Below are 14,190 nucleotides of genomic sequence, written 5' to 3' on the forward strand. Positions count from 1 at the left end.
GCACAGTGCAGTCTAAGATATGCTGAAAGGTCTTCAGCTTTGGGGACTTGATTAAAACTGTATTACCTGAGCATATCAGCAACCATTGGCAAAACCAAATACTGAGTTAAAAAAAAATGTCTGTGTTACTGTTCCACACAAATGGAAGGAGCTTTGTGTGCAGACATTTGTATGTATGTGCATGTGTGTCTATGGGTGTACACCAGACGAGTGTATGGAAAAGTGCAAGCAGAAGTAGGGGTTCCATGTGTTTTCTCTCTTGGAAGCAATAACAGAAGAAACAATGGCATTCTGTAACACAATAAGGTGCAAGAAAAGGGCAATCTTGCCAGCCACATTATGGGTACAAGCAAAATCTTCAGACTTAGCAGTAGGGATGTAAAGATAAAAATTATTATGTTACCTAGCCCCTCTCCAGTGCACACATGCTAGTGCGCACACGCGCGCGCACACACACACACACACCTTTAAGGAAAGCGTAATTGTTAATCTGCTCTTTAGTAGAAAAGACAGATGTTATGGAAATAGTAAGCCACACTCTGCTCAGAGTGTTCTATGAAAAGAGATTCCATAGACAGCACTCTACACGGGAAGATTTAGACAATTAAGCAACCGTTGTGAGGCATGCAGATGAATAACACATGCTAAATTAAATCAATACCAAACACTGTGTAGGAAATAGGTTAATTGTTTATTTTAAACTTCATGAGAGAAAAAAGTAAGTAAGCAACAGTGGAATTTGTCAACTACTGGGAGCAGTATACTGGCCTAGATTCACCACAGCAGCCCCCACCCAGCATGCCCCTCATGCCTCATCCATGGGTTTCACAAAAGCTTACCTTTCCATGTAAACAGTAATTCCAGATTCATTTTAAAGAAGGTGATGGGAAAAATGAAAATCAAAAATCTCATATCAAGATGTTGATTGTTTGCTCAACAATGCAGATACTTGGGCTGAGCAGAGCTGCTGAAAGATACTCAGGCCTCAATTTACCAAATTTCTTCACACGGAGCAAATGCATAGAGAGCCTTTTCTGTTTATTTGATGAACTGGATGGTAAGCTAGATCCTTACAACATTTCCTGAATGAATCAAAAGGGACAATTGTCAAAAGATATGTGTGTGTCACTTCAAGGATATGGAATCTCTAAATATTGTTATACTACAAAAGGCCAGTAGCTGAATCATTTCTTCAATGAATGTGAATATCCAAAGCCAATCGGCTGTAGGCATGAATACCACAGCATCAGAGAGAGCAAGATGGGGGTAGCTTGCATATTTGTATAGCTGCACAGAGACCTTAAGTGCTAACTTTTCCATTTGGAAGAAGCAAGAAAGAGAAAGCTGACTTTTTCTAGCATCTTTTAATGTTACACATGTGTAGAATTCACTGGCTTTCGTATCTCCATTCTATGATGGATAAGCTATCAGGTTCATTTTTATAAGTGAGGAAACCTAGGCTTCCAAAAGCCAGAATTGAAATGATGTGTATAAGGCCACAGGCTATTTCTTGAAGTGAACTGTGAAGTCAGTCTGTGGCTGAATCCAAACCTGGGTTTCTTTCATTCCCATAGCAAGTTGCTAAAAACAATATCAAAGCTTGGCTGGCTGGTATTGCAGCTCATGATCTGTTTTGAATCTGTGTACTAGAGAACCATTGTGCTTGCCACAAGAAGAGAATTCTACAACAAGGAATCCCCAAGGGGAGTGGGCATATGTCTCAAAATGCTTTACTTACTGCATCATTACAAATGTAACATGTCCAAACTGAAATAAATGTATATGTATTACTCGTATTCATTTATATGCTTTTAAATTTACATATCTTCCATTCGCAAGTTGGTTTTGCTCTAGATATGTATTTATAAACTATAATCATTAGTTGGTTAGTTGTAAAAGTCACTTGAAGAAAACTATAGATAAAATTACATTCTACCAAGCACCTAAACCATGTCTTCCTTGCAGCTAATCCTCTTTCCCTGGGCATCTCCACTTATACATTGCATGCCTACTTCCACATCTTCATTTTTAGTGTCTTCATGTCACTGAGTCATTCTAAAGCCCAAACATTTGTGCCACAAAAATAATTCTGTTTTTTCATTCATATGTCAAAGTTTATAGAATATTTAATTAGACTTCGTGTTATAAGAATTACTGTAACATATCGAGCATAAACTAGCCCAGGATCAAATACAACTGCCTCCTACGAAATATTCTTTTCAATTAGTTTAAACATAAAAAGGCAGGCCTGCCAGAGATGATATGATTCAGTAGTTTCTTTAGAGGAAAAAGCATGAGTTAGAATAGTAGACTTGGAAAGACATTGTTAGGATCAATGACAACTGTAAATAAAATGACATTAATAGGACTACATGTGTATCGCTGGGTATCTGACACACCCTGGTAGTAGGTCTTAAGTGCCCTAGTAACAAAAGACAGAAGGAAGCCTGCTGCATCACGTTGGAGTTCCATCCCATGGACTCTTGATCAAAGGGAGCTCAGGCCTATCATATCATGGCTCTCAGCCAGTGAGATTTGAAACTCAGAACAAGCCATACATAGCTTTAAGTCCACCAGGGCTGAGGAGGTACCATTATGCCATTTTCCAGACTTCTCATTAATGCAATAAATTATTAAATTAATCTGGGGGTTCCCACTATAAGCTATTCCCAGACACAGAGGTATACTCAAGAGTGACATTTATCATATAGTAGCATTCAGTGTTCTTGCTGAAAGTAGATATGAGGTGAGTACCCAGCTGTAGATGGTGTGGGTGTCCTGAATCAGTTTCTATCTACTTTGTTCACTGTCGATGGTCTTCCCAGTATAGCTAGCTCCCAGCTCGACACTGGCACTTAAAGCAAGTAGGAAAGTAGACATTTTTATCCGTAGAGATGAAACATCCTTAGGTCGCAGAAAGATACAGCACATTGATTTTTGAAAAATAGGCAGTGCCTATAATAAAGAAACTGCATCCAATCTGGTTGTGGCCAAAATAATTTAAAATATTACAAAATAGCAATTCTATCCTTAAAAAAAATAATAAAGATCCTATTCATTGTCATAAACTCGGATATAAATCCCAAGTACAGGAAATGTAGGATTTAGTCATTTTGGTCCTTCGAAAGCTTGTTCCCTCTTAGTTTGCGCATTTTCCTTTGAGTGTTTTAAAGTAAAAATGCAAACTAAAAATTTAGAGACAGAAAGAAAGTATGGAATTCCCTAATCAAACCTTACCACTGCCCAATGCAAAAATACCTATAGTGCTCAAAGTTACAATGTGTACAGATAACCCTCCCTTATCCTGGGGTCCTTTATTAGACTCTCAGAACATTATGCTTTTGTTGGTCCAGTTGGGGGGTTTGTTTTGGAGGAAGTCCTAGGGATTAAATTAATGATGGATACACTGGAAAGCACACTTCTCAGTTTCAGTGGGTCTGATTTTGCGAACCCCTCCTCGAGGAAGCTCTAGACATACATATATGAGTTAAATGTTCTTGTTTTCTTGAATCTCCTGTAACCAGGGCTATAGAACTAGATTTTACATGCTCTCTTGTTGAGGTGAAGACAGCATCAGAGGAGAATGTGGAACTGATACTGTTCAAGTGAGCTAGTCTGTAATGATGTCACCCAGAGTACCACAAACCTCAATGCTGTTATGCAGAAGCATATTACTTGTAGAATGAGATCAGAATATTCTTTTCCGAGACCTTCCCTCCCACGTTTGTGTGTGAGTGTGTGATCTATATAATGAATATGAGGAGGCCTTTAATCTATTTTCTTCCTTTGTATTCACTTTTTGTTTTCTCTCCTACCACCTGCTTCCCACATTAAGATTTCCTATTTTATTCAAAGGCAATAGATGGCTTTGACACTTGTTCTGGATGGTAAGTTTTGCATGTCTGCTGTTTTTTTCCATCTATCTGCAAGCCTTATCATTTCAATCAGCAGTATCTACCCCTCATCTCCCAGCTCTTTCTCTTCCTCATGGTTACCGACTAGCCGATTCAAAACTGACTCTTAACTATGGAGCCATTTCCAACTTTTAATTTGTGCCCCTCTGTGGCTGACAGCAGCCAGAACTGAATTCTTACACTTTAAGGCTGATTGTGTCTTTTTTCTTAGAAAATCTTCCAGCTGCCTTCACCCTAAGTTATCAGAAGAAACACTAAATAAGTAGGTCTTGGTTTCGTGAGCCCTTCAGAAAACCTACACACACACACACACACACACACACACACACACACATCAGACAAGTGGTCACTGTGGGTCTTTGCTTCCCTGTGTGAGAGATAGCTGATTTGCCATCTCTTCTTTCCATGGCCTTCCAGCCAAAGCCTCAGAGATGCTACCTTTTACCCTGCAGATGAATGAATCAAGCTTCCTAACAAAGACTTAGTGCCGAATGTAAGACACAAACCTTGCCATTTGGATGAGCAGATATATGCAAACACAAGGAAGTTGTTTTGGCAATTAACCCTATTGTCGAGACTGTCATTATGATGGCAGTGATTAAAAGCACCTTTATTAGAGTTCATTGTTTAAAACAGAGAAGGTGGGAGTCAAGAATCTGTTCATGAGTGTTTCACCTGACTATGTCGGTGTCAGCTTCCATTGCAAGCAATTTATTTAACTCTCTTATTTAAAATACAAATGAATAAGCCTTTGGTCACTAGTGCTTCAGTGATCAGCATCAGCGGCAGGGGCATCACTAAGCACAGCTCAGAGGACCAGTGTGAACATAGCATGCTGATGTCAAACATTCATCACACAGAGAAGGTTTTCTGATGTTTTACAACAATTAATAATCCTTACAGTTCTTGAAATAAGATCATGTCTCAGAAATATGGAGGTCTTTATTTATGTGGACTATTAATCTAAAAAGGAATGAAGAAGACAGAACCACCAAGCACTTAGCATAATTTGGAGGCATTCTCCTGTATAAGGAGGACAACTGAAATTTTGCAAACTACAGCAACTTCAGGATTTTTCAGGGTGCCATGAGAATAGGGTCTTTGAGTTGATAGTGCTAAACCATGAGAATAAATTATCTTAAAGTTTGAATAAAGGGTCATCTCTTCACAACGTGAACTACATCTACAAAGGAAATTGAGGTAGACATTTACGAAGAAAGAAAGCACAGCTATCTACCATGTACTTGGTAGGCTGAAGCAGGAAGTTCTCATGTTCTAGCCCAGGTTTTTAACAAAACCTTTGCTTCTTTTTTTAGTTGAGTTTTTTATTATCTAAATGCTAAATGTGTGGTATTGGTTATAGTTTGCTGTTTATGCCCTCCCGACTCCAATCACTTTGCCATGAGAAAAGTGATAGGCAATCTCCCTTTCAGATGAAGAAAACAGAAATAGAGACATTAGCCAGGCAGTGATGGTGCACGCCTTTAATCCCAGCACTTGGGAGGTAGAGGGAGGCCAATTTCTGAGTTCAAGCCCAGCCTGGTCTACAGAGTGAGTTCCAGGACAGCCAGGGCTATATAGAGAAACCCTGTCTCGAAAAACAAAACAAACAAACAAACAAACAAACAAAAACAAGAAATAGAGACTATAATTCCTTGCCACTAGCAAAGGTCTGAACAGATCAGTTGTCTACATGGCAGCACAATTACCTGCCAGTGGTTAACAGTCTCTGAAGTCAACAACATTGCTTTCAGATCTAGATACCTTCTCTTTTTTTAAACAACTTGATAGCCCAGTTTTGCATATGAAAGGGATAACCTGATAGTATCTCCCTTGAGAATTTTATGAGGATTAAAAGCCATAATCCACATAGAATGTACAGAGCATCAGTACCACTCAATAAAATGTTTGTTGTGAGCATTAACAGGTCTTTTTTTTCCTAACACTTGCTTGACTCAGGAGCCTAAGCTCTCAACCACAAAGAATAACTGAGACAAGTTCCAGAAGAAACAGTTGTTTGAGAAAGCCAGAGCTATCCCCACTCACTGCTGAACTGATTTTTAGGCATTGATTCTGATCATGCACTGCCTATGTGCCAGTTAATGGATTCCAAGACTACCTAGACATGAATAAAGGCCAGCACAGTGTGCTACCACAGGATCCAGGAGACCTGTGAATGCAGCCCAGAACAAAACATACTCAAACCTACTTAAAACATTATCAGGTTGTTTTAAGATTTGTTTTTATTATTTTTATTTTTCAAGCTTTACTATTTAAAAAATTGCAAATAAATAAAAGCCTCATATATCAAAATTAATGAGTTAGAGCTGGCATTCAAAATACAAGCTGTGATGCTTCATATTAAATTTTATGCTTTATGTATTGAATATATTCTATCCACTTATCCACTATCAAAACCAAAACAAACAAAACAAAAGTTCATAACAGAATTAGAGCTAGAAAAACAATCAACGCTATCTTCTTTTGCATATTTTGTGTCTATAGCCTTCCTTATCTCCTTACATTTAGTCCTTTGTGTTCTCTTTTCTTCACATTCTCCTGTACCCTCAAGTACATTTGTTCATATATGTACATAAATAATTGGCTAGATCCCACATATGACAGAAAACTACAGCTAATCTCTCTTTGAGAGTGTATTATGATAGTGCTTAGTATTATACATTCTAAGTCCATTCACTTTCTGTGCAAATTCTACACTTCAATTTTCTTAGATACTATCTTCGTCACCAAGGAGGAAGGAGAGAAATCACTCCTAAAAGTTGCCATCAGACATCAGCTTGTTCACCATTGGATGAGTGCACCTACATTTTTACACACAAATACACATCCATACAGACACAGGCATTTAATAAGTCAATCATAACGGATGTCCTTTCCTTTGGAGAGTTGGTCTAATACATATTTGGTCATTGAAAGTGAAATTTATAGAAATCACAACATGACCACAGACACTCTACAGAACCAGCATAGTTGTGTGGATATAGAATCCCTGGGTGGCTCACATGACCTCAAGTACTTCTACAGAAGATGCACCCATGTAGACATGAATAAAGGCCAAGATCTGTTCTCACATTTAAGGAGGCATCACCATAATCAGACTATTACAGAAAACCATTCAGCACTGTAACATATGTGCATCCATGAAGGTCTGGGTCATTCAGAACAGTGAAAGAATGTTCTAGGAGAAGAAAAGTAGCCATATCACTATACCTTTTTACTTACTTGACTGTTTCCCGCACAAGACTGTATGCAGAAATCATTTTCATTCCCTGGCTGTAGCTTAGAATCTCACATGTAGTAAACCCTCAAAAATAGTTGCAGGAATAAATTATGACAGAAGAAAGCATGTGACAATGATTAACGGAACAAGATGTAAACAGCTGTCAGAACAGAGTACAATCAAGTGTCACTTGCTCTGTGTGTGTGTGTGTGTGTGTGTGTGTGTGTGTTTAGGGAAATTCTCCAAATATTTCTCATTTCACTCCTTTAAAAACAATTACCTTCAACATAATATATTTAGTATCATTCGTCTAGACCTGCGAGTCCAAGAACTTTTCCAAAACAGGGCACAGAAAGGGAGAGTCACATTAACATAAAGCCAACCTCATTCCTGCCTGACTTGTCACGCATTGCTCACCATGATGGGACCATTGCCACAGAAATGTGGAGACCACTGGAGCTTATTGAGAATACAGAGTCTGGGGTCCTACCTACATCCTGCAGAGCCAGACTGTGCATGAGAATGTGATTCATGGCTGCTTTACCTATGCTCAGTTCTGAGGAATACCTGCCCACTTCAGTATCTGAGCAGATATTCAGTATGATATCACAAAGTGAGGTCAGATAAGGCTGTGATTTCAAATCCAGTGACTAAACATTAACCAAAATCCAGTGACAAGACATTAACCAAAATACGGAAGAGAAGAGGAGGAACTGGCTCGAGGTGGCTTGTGGGAGGGACACACAGATGCCACTGGGTTTGGCAAAGGGGAACTGACTGCTCATCCTTTTAAACCAACCAAACTACTAACTATTAAATATAGGTCTCTTCTAATACCAGAAGTCCACAGTACAGACCACACTAAGGTAGGATGGGGGTAGGGTTGGTCAAAGACAGTTGTTTGAGGTTGAATACATGTAAAAGGAAGTAACTCATCAAGTAAAGATATTTAAACTCCTAAAAGCTAGAAAGGAACCCATTGCTCCACCCTCCCTGTCTACCCCTCTGACAATGGACCATTTCTCTCCAGAATTCTTTGAGCCAACTCTCCAGTTTTTTCCATGCTTACTCCTTGAGCATTTAATGCCTAGAAAAACAGTCCCCATAAAATCCTCTAAAACCAATTTTGGATATCCACCCTGTGTAAAATGCATCTTTAAAAAGTTTTTTTAGCACATTGTCTTCAAATGCCACCTCCAATGTATTTTCTTGATTTTTATAGTCACTGAAACATACTGCTCCTTATGATAGCCCTTATGAAACCAGAAATGAAGTCTGTTTTTATAACATTTTAAAAGCTTAGCCTTCATTCTATGTTTTTGCTACTCTTTTATGATTATGTCAGGATTCTGAAAATTGCCAGAAGCATTAGTTTTTCTTAAAGAAAATGGCCTGAAATCATTTATGTGGACTGTGTAAAAAGATATATTTGATAGAAGCATAGACAACCTGATGTAGTGGGGATAAGAGGATAAATAAATATGACTTGGTAGGATGCTCCCTCTGTTGTCAGACTCCCCATGCCTCACAGACTCGAATCCACCCCATCACGTTCCTGGAAAACAGGTTATTATGAGCACAGGTTACATGAGAGAACTGAAAATAGCTGTCATCAAGATATCTGCCCAAAGCTACAGTGAAGGCTACCATGAGTGAGACCAAAGTGTGATGTCTTGATATTGATCATTCACATTCCTTGTCATGGGTGACACTTCCCAATATGGCTCAGTGGGTAAAAGTACTTGCTGCCAACCCTGAGGAACTGAATTCTCTCTCCAGGAACTATCAAATGGAAGGATAGGACAGATGTCTCTAGTAAATTTCCCCCCTGATCTCCACATGCATATCCACACGCCTACGTATACACACATCTCAGAATAAACAAATGCATTAGTTTTCTTTCAAAGAGTGGTACTTATGGCCTGTCAACAGCACTTGGGGTGTTTGTTACATGTTACAAACAGCATTTCTCCCCTATTCTTCCCACAGCACTAACAATGGGCTTCTCCTAACCTGGCTTCCTATGCCAGTCTCCTGCCCCCACGCCCTTACCTCACTCCAAACCCTGTCCTAAAACACAGCAGAATTAACAAAGATTCATGTGAGACATTATAGAATAAATATCAAACCCATCAGTGTGTGTGTGTGTGTGTGTGTGTGTGTGTGTGTGTGTGTGTGTTTATAAAGGGAGAAGGAAAGCCAGCACTCAGTACCTAAAAGGATAGCTGACATTTTTAAAGTTTTCAAATAAAACTGGGTACTTTGGGATTGTTTTTAACACTGAGCTAAACAGCAATAAAAGGACAGCACTGTCTCCATTTTTGTTAAAGGTCAAAGGCGAAAACAAAAACCAGTATTTTAAAGTTTAACTGCTGGAAAGAAGGTAGGGTCTGAGACCTGTCTGGCAGTCAGTGCCAAGCACAGTCTCCAAGGACTTCACTCCACTTGAGAGCAGCTCAGCTTTGGTTCACTTCACCTAGTGTCCTAGCTAACCTGGCCTGTTACATCCTCAAGCTCTGGGAGTCCACGCTTCAGATAACATAGCTCTTTGCTGGACATGTAGAAATGGAAAGCAGAGGCATCAGTAGGTAGAGTTTGTTTCCATAAAGACCTCAAGGGAGTGCTACAAATCTGAGGAGAAGCTCACAGAGCCCACCGGAACAGACAACTTTTTGTCTTTCTTTAGAGAGTCTCTTTCCTCTTAACCTCACCTGAACCTGCCGTTTACCTATCAATAATGATCTTTCAAGGACTGTTCTAAGTCTACCCTGATCTCCCAGTACATCCACACTCAAGGTGTGAGTCCAAGTCACTGGAAAGCCAGGCCTAGCCCTCCCTGCTTTGCTGGGCCAGGTGACACAGAATACCCTTGTAACTGGGGACTGGGGTAATAGAACTGCAAATTCAGAGACTATCGAAGGAGTTTGAGAACATCCTGGACAACTTAGCAGAAGACCCTGTCTCAAATTTATAAAACAAAAAAGGTCTGGGCATGTTACACAGTGGTAGACCTCAGGAGCAGTCTGCAAGAGGCTGTAAGTTCAGTCCCAAAAATGACCTCAAAATTCTGTGTCCTGGTGGTGCCTAGATTTCTTTTTGCCAAGGCTATGAGATGAGTGGAATGGTGTTAAGCCCACTGGCTGTGCACACAGTTTTAGACATAGAAAAACACATACACCACGATGATGTTCACACTGCCACAGATGTAGTCCAAACTGTGTTGTCCGCCCTGCATTGTTAATAATAATGGCTATCATTACTGCTGATTGTAACAGTAACTCTGAACAAAGCAAGATTCTTGCTAATGATGATTATGAGAATCCTAAGAATTCTAAACTAAAATAACAACATAATTTCAGGTTTCAATCCTAACAGGCTGGAAATTAAACGTGGGCCCAGAAGTCAAGGGAGCTGATGCCTCGTCTACATAACAGCCTCCAAACCATTATTTCTCTCTCGAGTTAAAAATTAAGTTGAGAGCAGATTCAAGATTGCATTGTTACTGGAATTTACAGGCAGTGAAAGTTTTATTTATTTTTTCATTAGGAGCAATTTGTAGAATATTCAATCCATCGAAATGTTAATAAAAATATCCTGTGCTTTCTTATGGTGGCATGGAAAATAATAATTCATGTCCTTGGGTCAAGGAAGGACAGAGAAGAGATTGTAGATGTTTCTCCTTGTGTGTTTAAGTGAGCCTTATGATTTATATATGCTTCTCCAACCAATGTAAGATTCTCCCTAAAAAAAAACAGTAACTAATAACAAAAAAAATATCAAGGTGAAGAGTGTGAGTTGAAATCTAAAAAAATAATTCCCCTTACTTTTTTTTTTTAACTTTCTAACATAACAAAATAGAAAACACAAACCAGACGGATTAAAAGGTCAAGATGGATCACATTTTAGAATGTTATGTTTGAAAGTTCTCTCTCTTTTACCTTTCAATTGTTTACGTGTTTGTGGTGTTTGCAGGGGTATATAGTATGTGAGGGGTGTGCTTACACATGCCCTCAGATATGGCATCTTCTATTTCTATTCATCTTATTTTTTGGTAGACTCCCTCCACGAATCTGTAGCTTGCTTGCCGTTTTAGTTAGACTGTCTGGCAAACGAGCCCAGGGCTGCACCTGTCTTGGCCCCTACTGCAGCTGGAATTTCAGAGGATTGCCTTCACACTTGGCTTTTACACAGGTGCTGGGGATTTGAACTCCTGTCTTCACACTTTCACAGCAAGCACTACTACCCCATGTTCCCGGGATGCTAAGTAACTTTAAAGAACATATTCCAAATCTGTGCTTTGCACTTTTGTTTATCTTTCTCTGGCAGAGGTTTAAAACCACACTAAACGGACACAGAAAAAGAAGTGTTGGAATAGGGAGAAACTAGACAAATACATAAAGAATAACAGACTCATCTGGAGGCCTGTGAGATGGGTGGCTGAGGTATAGAAGATCCAGCTCCAGTCAACCCACCACTTCCAGTCTTCAGTGGGTCATCTACTCCGGGTTGTGTAAAACAATGCTGAGGTACAGAAAAGGGATGAAGTAATCCACAACTCACAATATGTAACCTGGACATGTATGTCACAACATGACATCTATGTATTAATATTTTGTTGAAAGCCTTGTGTAGCCCTCCAGTCCTGTGTACATGTCTTCAACAGAGGCCTTCAACAGAAGAGGGGTAAACTCAGCAGACCGCAATAAACAGATGAACAAATGGACATAGAAACAAGTTGGAGGGACTTACGTTTATTTACTTATTTTATTTTATATTTTTACAATCATCTCCCATAGTCTGGCATTTATAAGTCCTTAAATGCTTTTCATCAATCACTTTTGGTCGACTTTGGTGCGAGAATGATTTTATCAAGTGTCCAGGAAACACACCGGGGAAGAGCTGCCAAATGGCCAAGAATATGAGAGGCCATGTAGAACAGGAAGCCGAGCCTCAGTTCAAAGAGTTCATGCTTTCTCTCTGTTCAGATCTCATACTAAATTTGGCAAGATGCAAGGGAAGGATATGCATAACAGAGCAACTCATCTTTAATGACTTTTGGAAAATTATTTGACAGGTACATAGTCATATTATTCTTTAAAAAAAAAAAACTCTTTAATGAGGCATTTCCCAAGAAATTCTGATGTTGACTGTGGTGGACTGATGGGTTGTGTTTACGTACTTCTAAGGGACCACAAGTCTGCATGTGTGTGAATGAGCTCCTCCCTATTAAGAAAATGACTCTGCTTTCATGTGTTTAATAATACTTAGACTTCACTTTTTCTTTTTATTTTTCCCTTATGTTCTCCCAAAGAAGTTTCGGTCTCTTCCATCATGTGTTGTTGTGGTGGTGAGGTTATTTTTCTTGATGAGTCGCACCCACTCACAGTCAACTTGAAGGTCTTTTCCACTGTAGACAGCCTGTGAATGCGCAAAAGGAAGCTGGTTATCTCCAGATCAGCAACTCACATCGCAGCGTGATCAGAAGTGACATCACTGTGTGGTTTCACTAATGATATTTAAAGGAGATCACTATTTTCAGTTGCTTTTTTAGTGTCAGAAACCTCTGCATCTCCTTCCACTCTGCTGCCCATCTGTCACCCCTTCTCTGTCCCACCAGATTCCTTCTGAGCACTAATCTCCTCTTCATTTCCAGCCCGTTATGACAATAAGTCCCCTCAGGTTTTTCTGTTTTTAAAAAGAGCCAAGACCATTAATACTATTGACTTGGTTAACATTTTTTTTCCCAGAATAAGATCTGAAGAAAATTCAAGAAAACCACAGATACTAGAACTGATGAAGTCTGTTTCCTGTGAATTTGTGTGGCTTGCTCACCAAGACACCCTCTGCTAGTCTCATTCTTCATTCTGTAGATATACGATTTCTGCAATTGGCCCTAAACCCCACTTGGCATAAAGACATAATTCTTACATATGAACACTTCAATCCAGGTCCAGTCCTATAGCAACAGAATCTTGCACAGGGAAGCATCTTTGTACAGACCTCTGTTTAACAATGGTAATGAAATTAGCTGGTTTGAAATAGGTGTTCAGGAGAAAGCTCTTACCTTTGCGTTTGCAGTGGAATCCCTCTGTTTTATGTTTATAGTGATAAAATGTGTGTGTGTGTGTGTGCAATGTGTGCGTGCATGTGTGCATGTGCACTTGTTTGTACATATGTATTTGTGTTTTGACGAACAGGTGAGGATGAGCTGAAGTGATGTGTGGAGAAAAAAATGGGAAAAATGGGAATCACATACACGAACATTTCAATAGAGGAGGTTGTAATGAACATACAAATGGTAGCAGGATGTGCATTCATTTTATAGAATCTGGAATTAATGAACCCTTTAGCAATAATAGATTGATATTTCCCCTCTACTTTTCCAAGGAAATGATAAGGGGAAGCCTTAGAGTTGATATGAAGCTGCCTCTTGGAATCAACTAGGTGTCCATCGTACAGAACCATGAAATGCCATCAGTCTCCACAGCATCATATTTATGACATGTGAGACCACAAAATTTTCCAGCCATAGTCACTGAGCCTCTTGGGCTCTATCTTGAGGTTTCTTAACCCCATCATGATTGGCTTAAGAGGATGGATGCTTCTTGTGGTAGGGTGTACATTATACTTAGCGGCATTCCTGGCTTCTACTCGTCAAACACCAGTGCTTTCTACCAGTTTTGACAGTCTCCAGACAGAGCCAGATGTTTCCCAAGGGAGCCAAAAAAGGCAAAATACCCTATAGCTTACAGCCAGTAAATAAAAATAAAACTCTATAATAGCTTTCTATTCTAAAATTTTGTGAGATCATCTAAGATACTTTTTTAGAATATATTTTACTTACCTTTTACAATTGAACACATGCATAATAAAGTATTTTGACCACAGCCACACTCCTAGATCCTATTCTCAGCCCCTCTTGGTCCTGATGAACCCCATACATAGCCAATTCATAAGGAACTTTAAAAAAGAACTCTTAATTCATACCAGTTAAGATAAAAGAGAAAAAAGTAACCAAGTGTTTTGTGGGGAGGA

The sequence above is a fragment of the Grammomys surdaster genome, unplaced genomic scaffold (assembly GCF_004785775.1).
Source record: "Grammomys surdaster isolate TR1022 unplaced genomic scaffold, NIH_TR_1.0 169, whole genome shotgun sequence".
NCBI classification, from domain to species: domain Eukaryota; kingdom Metazoa; phylum Chordata; class Mammalia; order Rodentia; family Muridae; genus Grammomys; species Grammomys surdaster.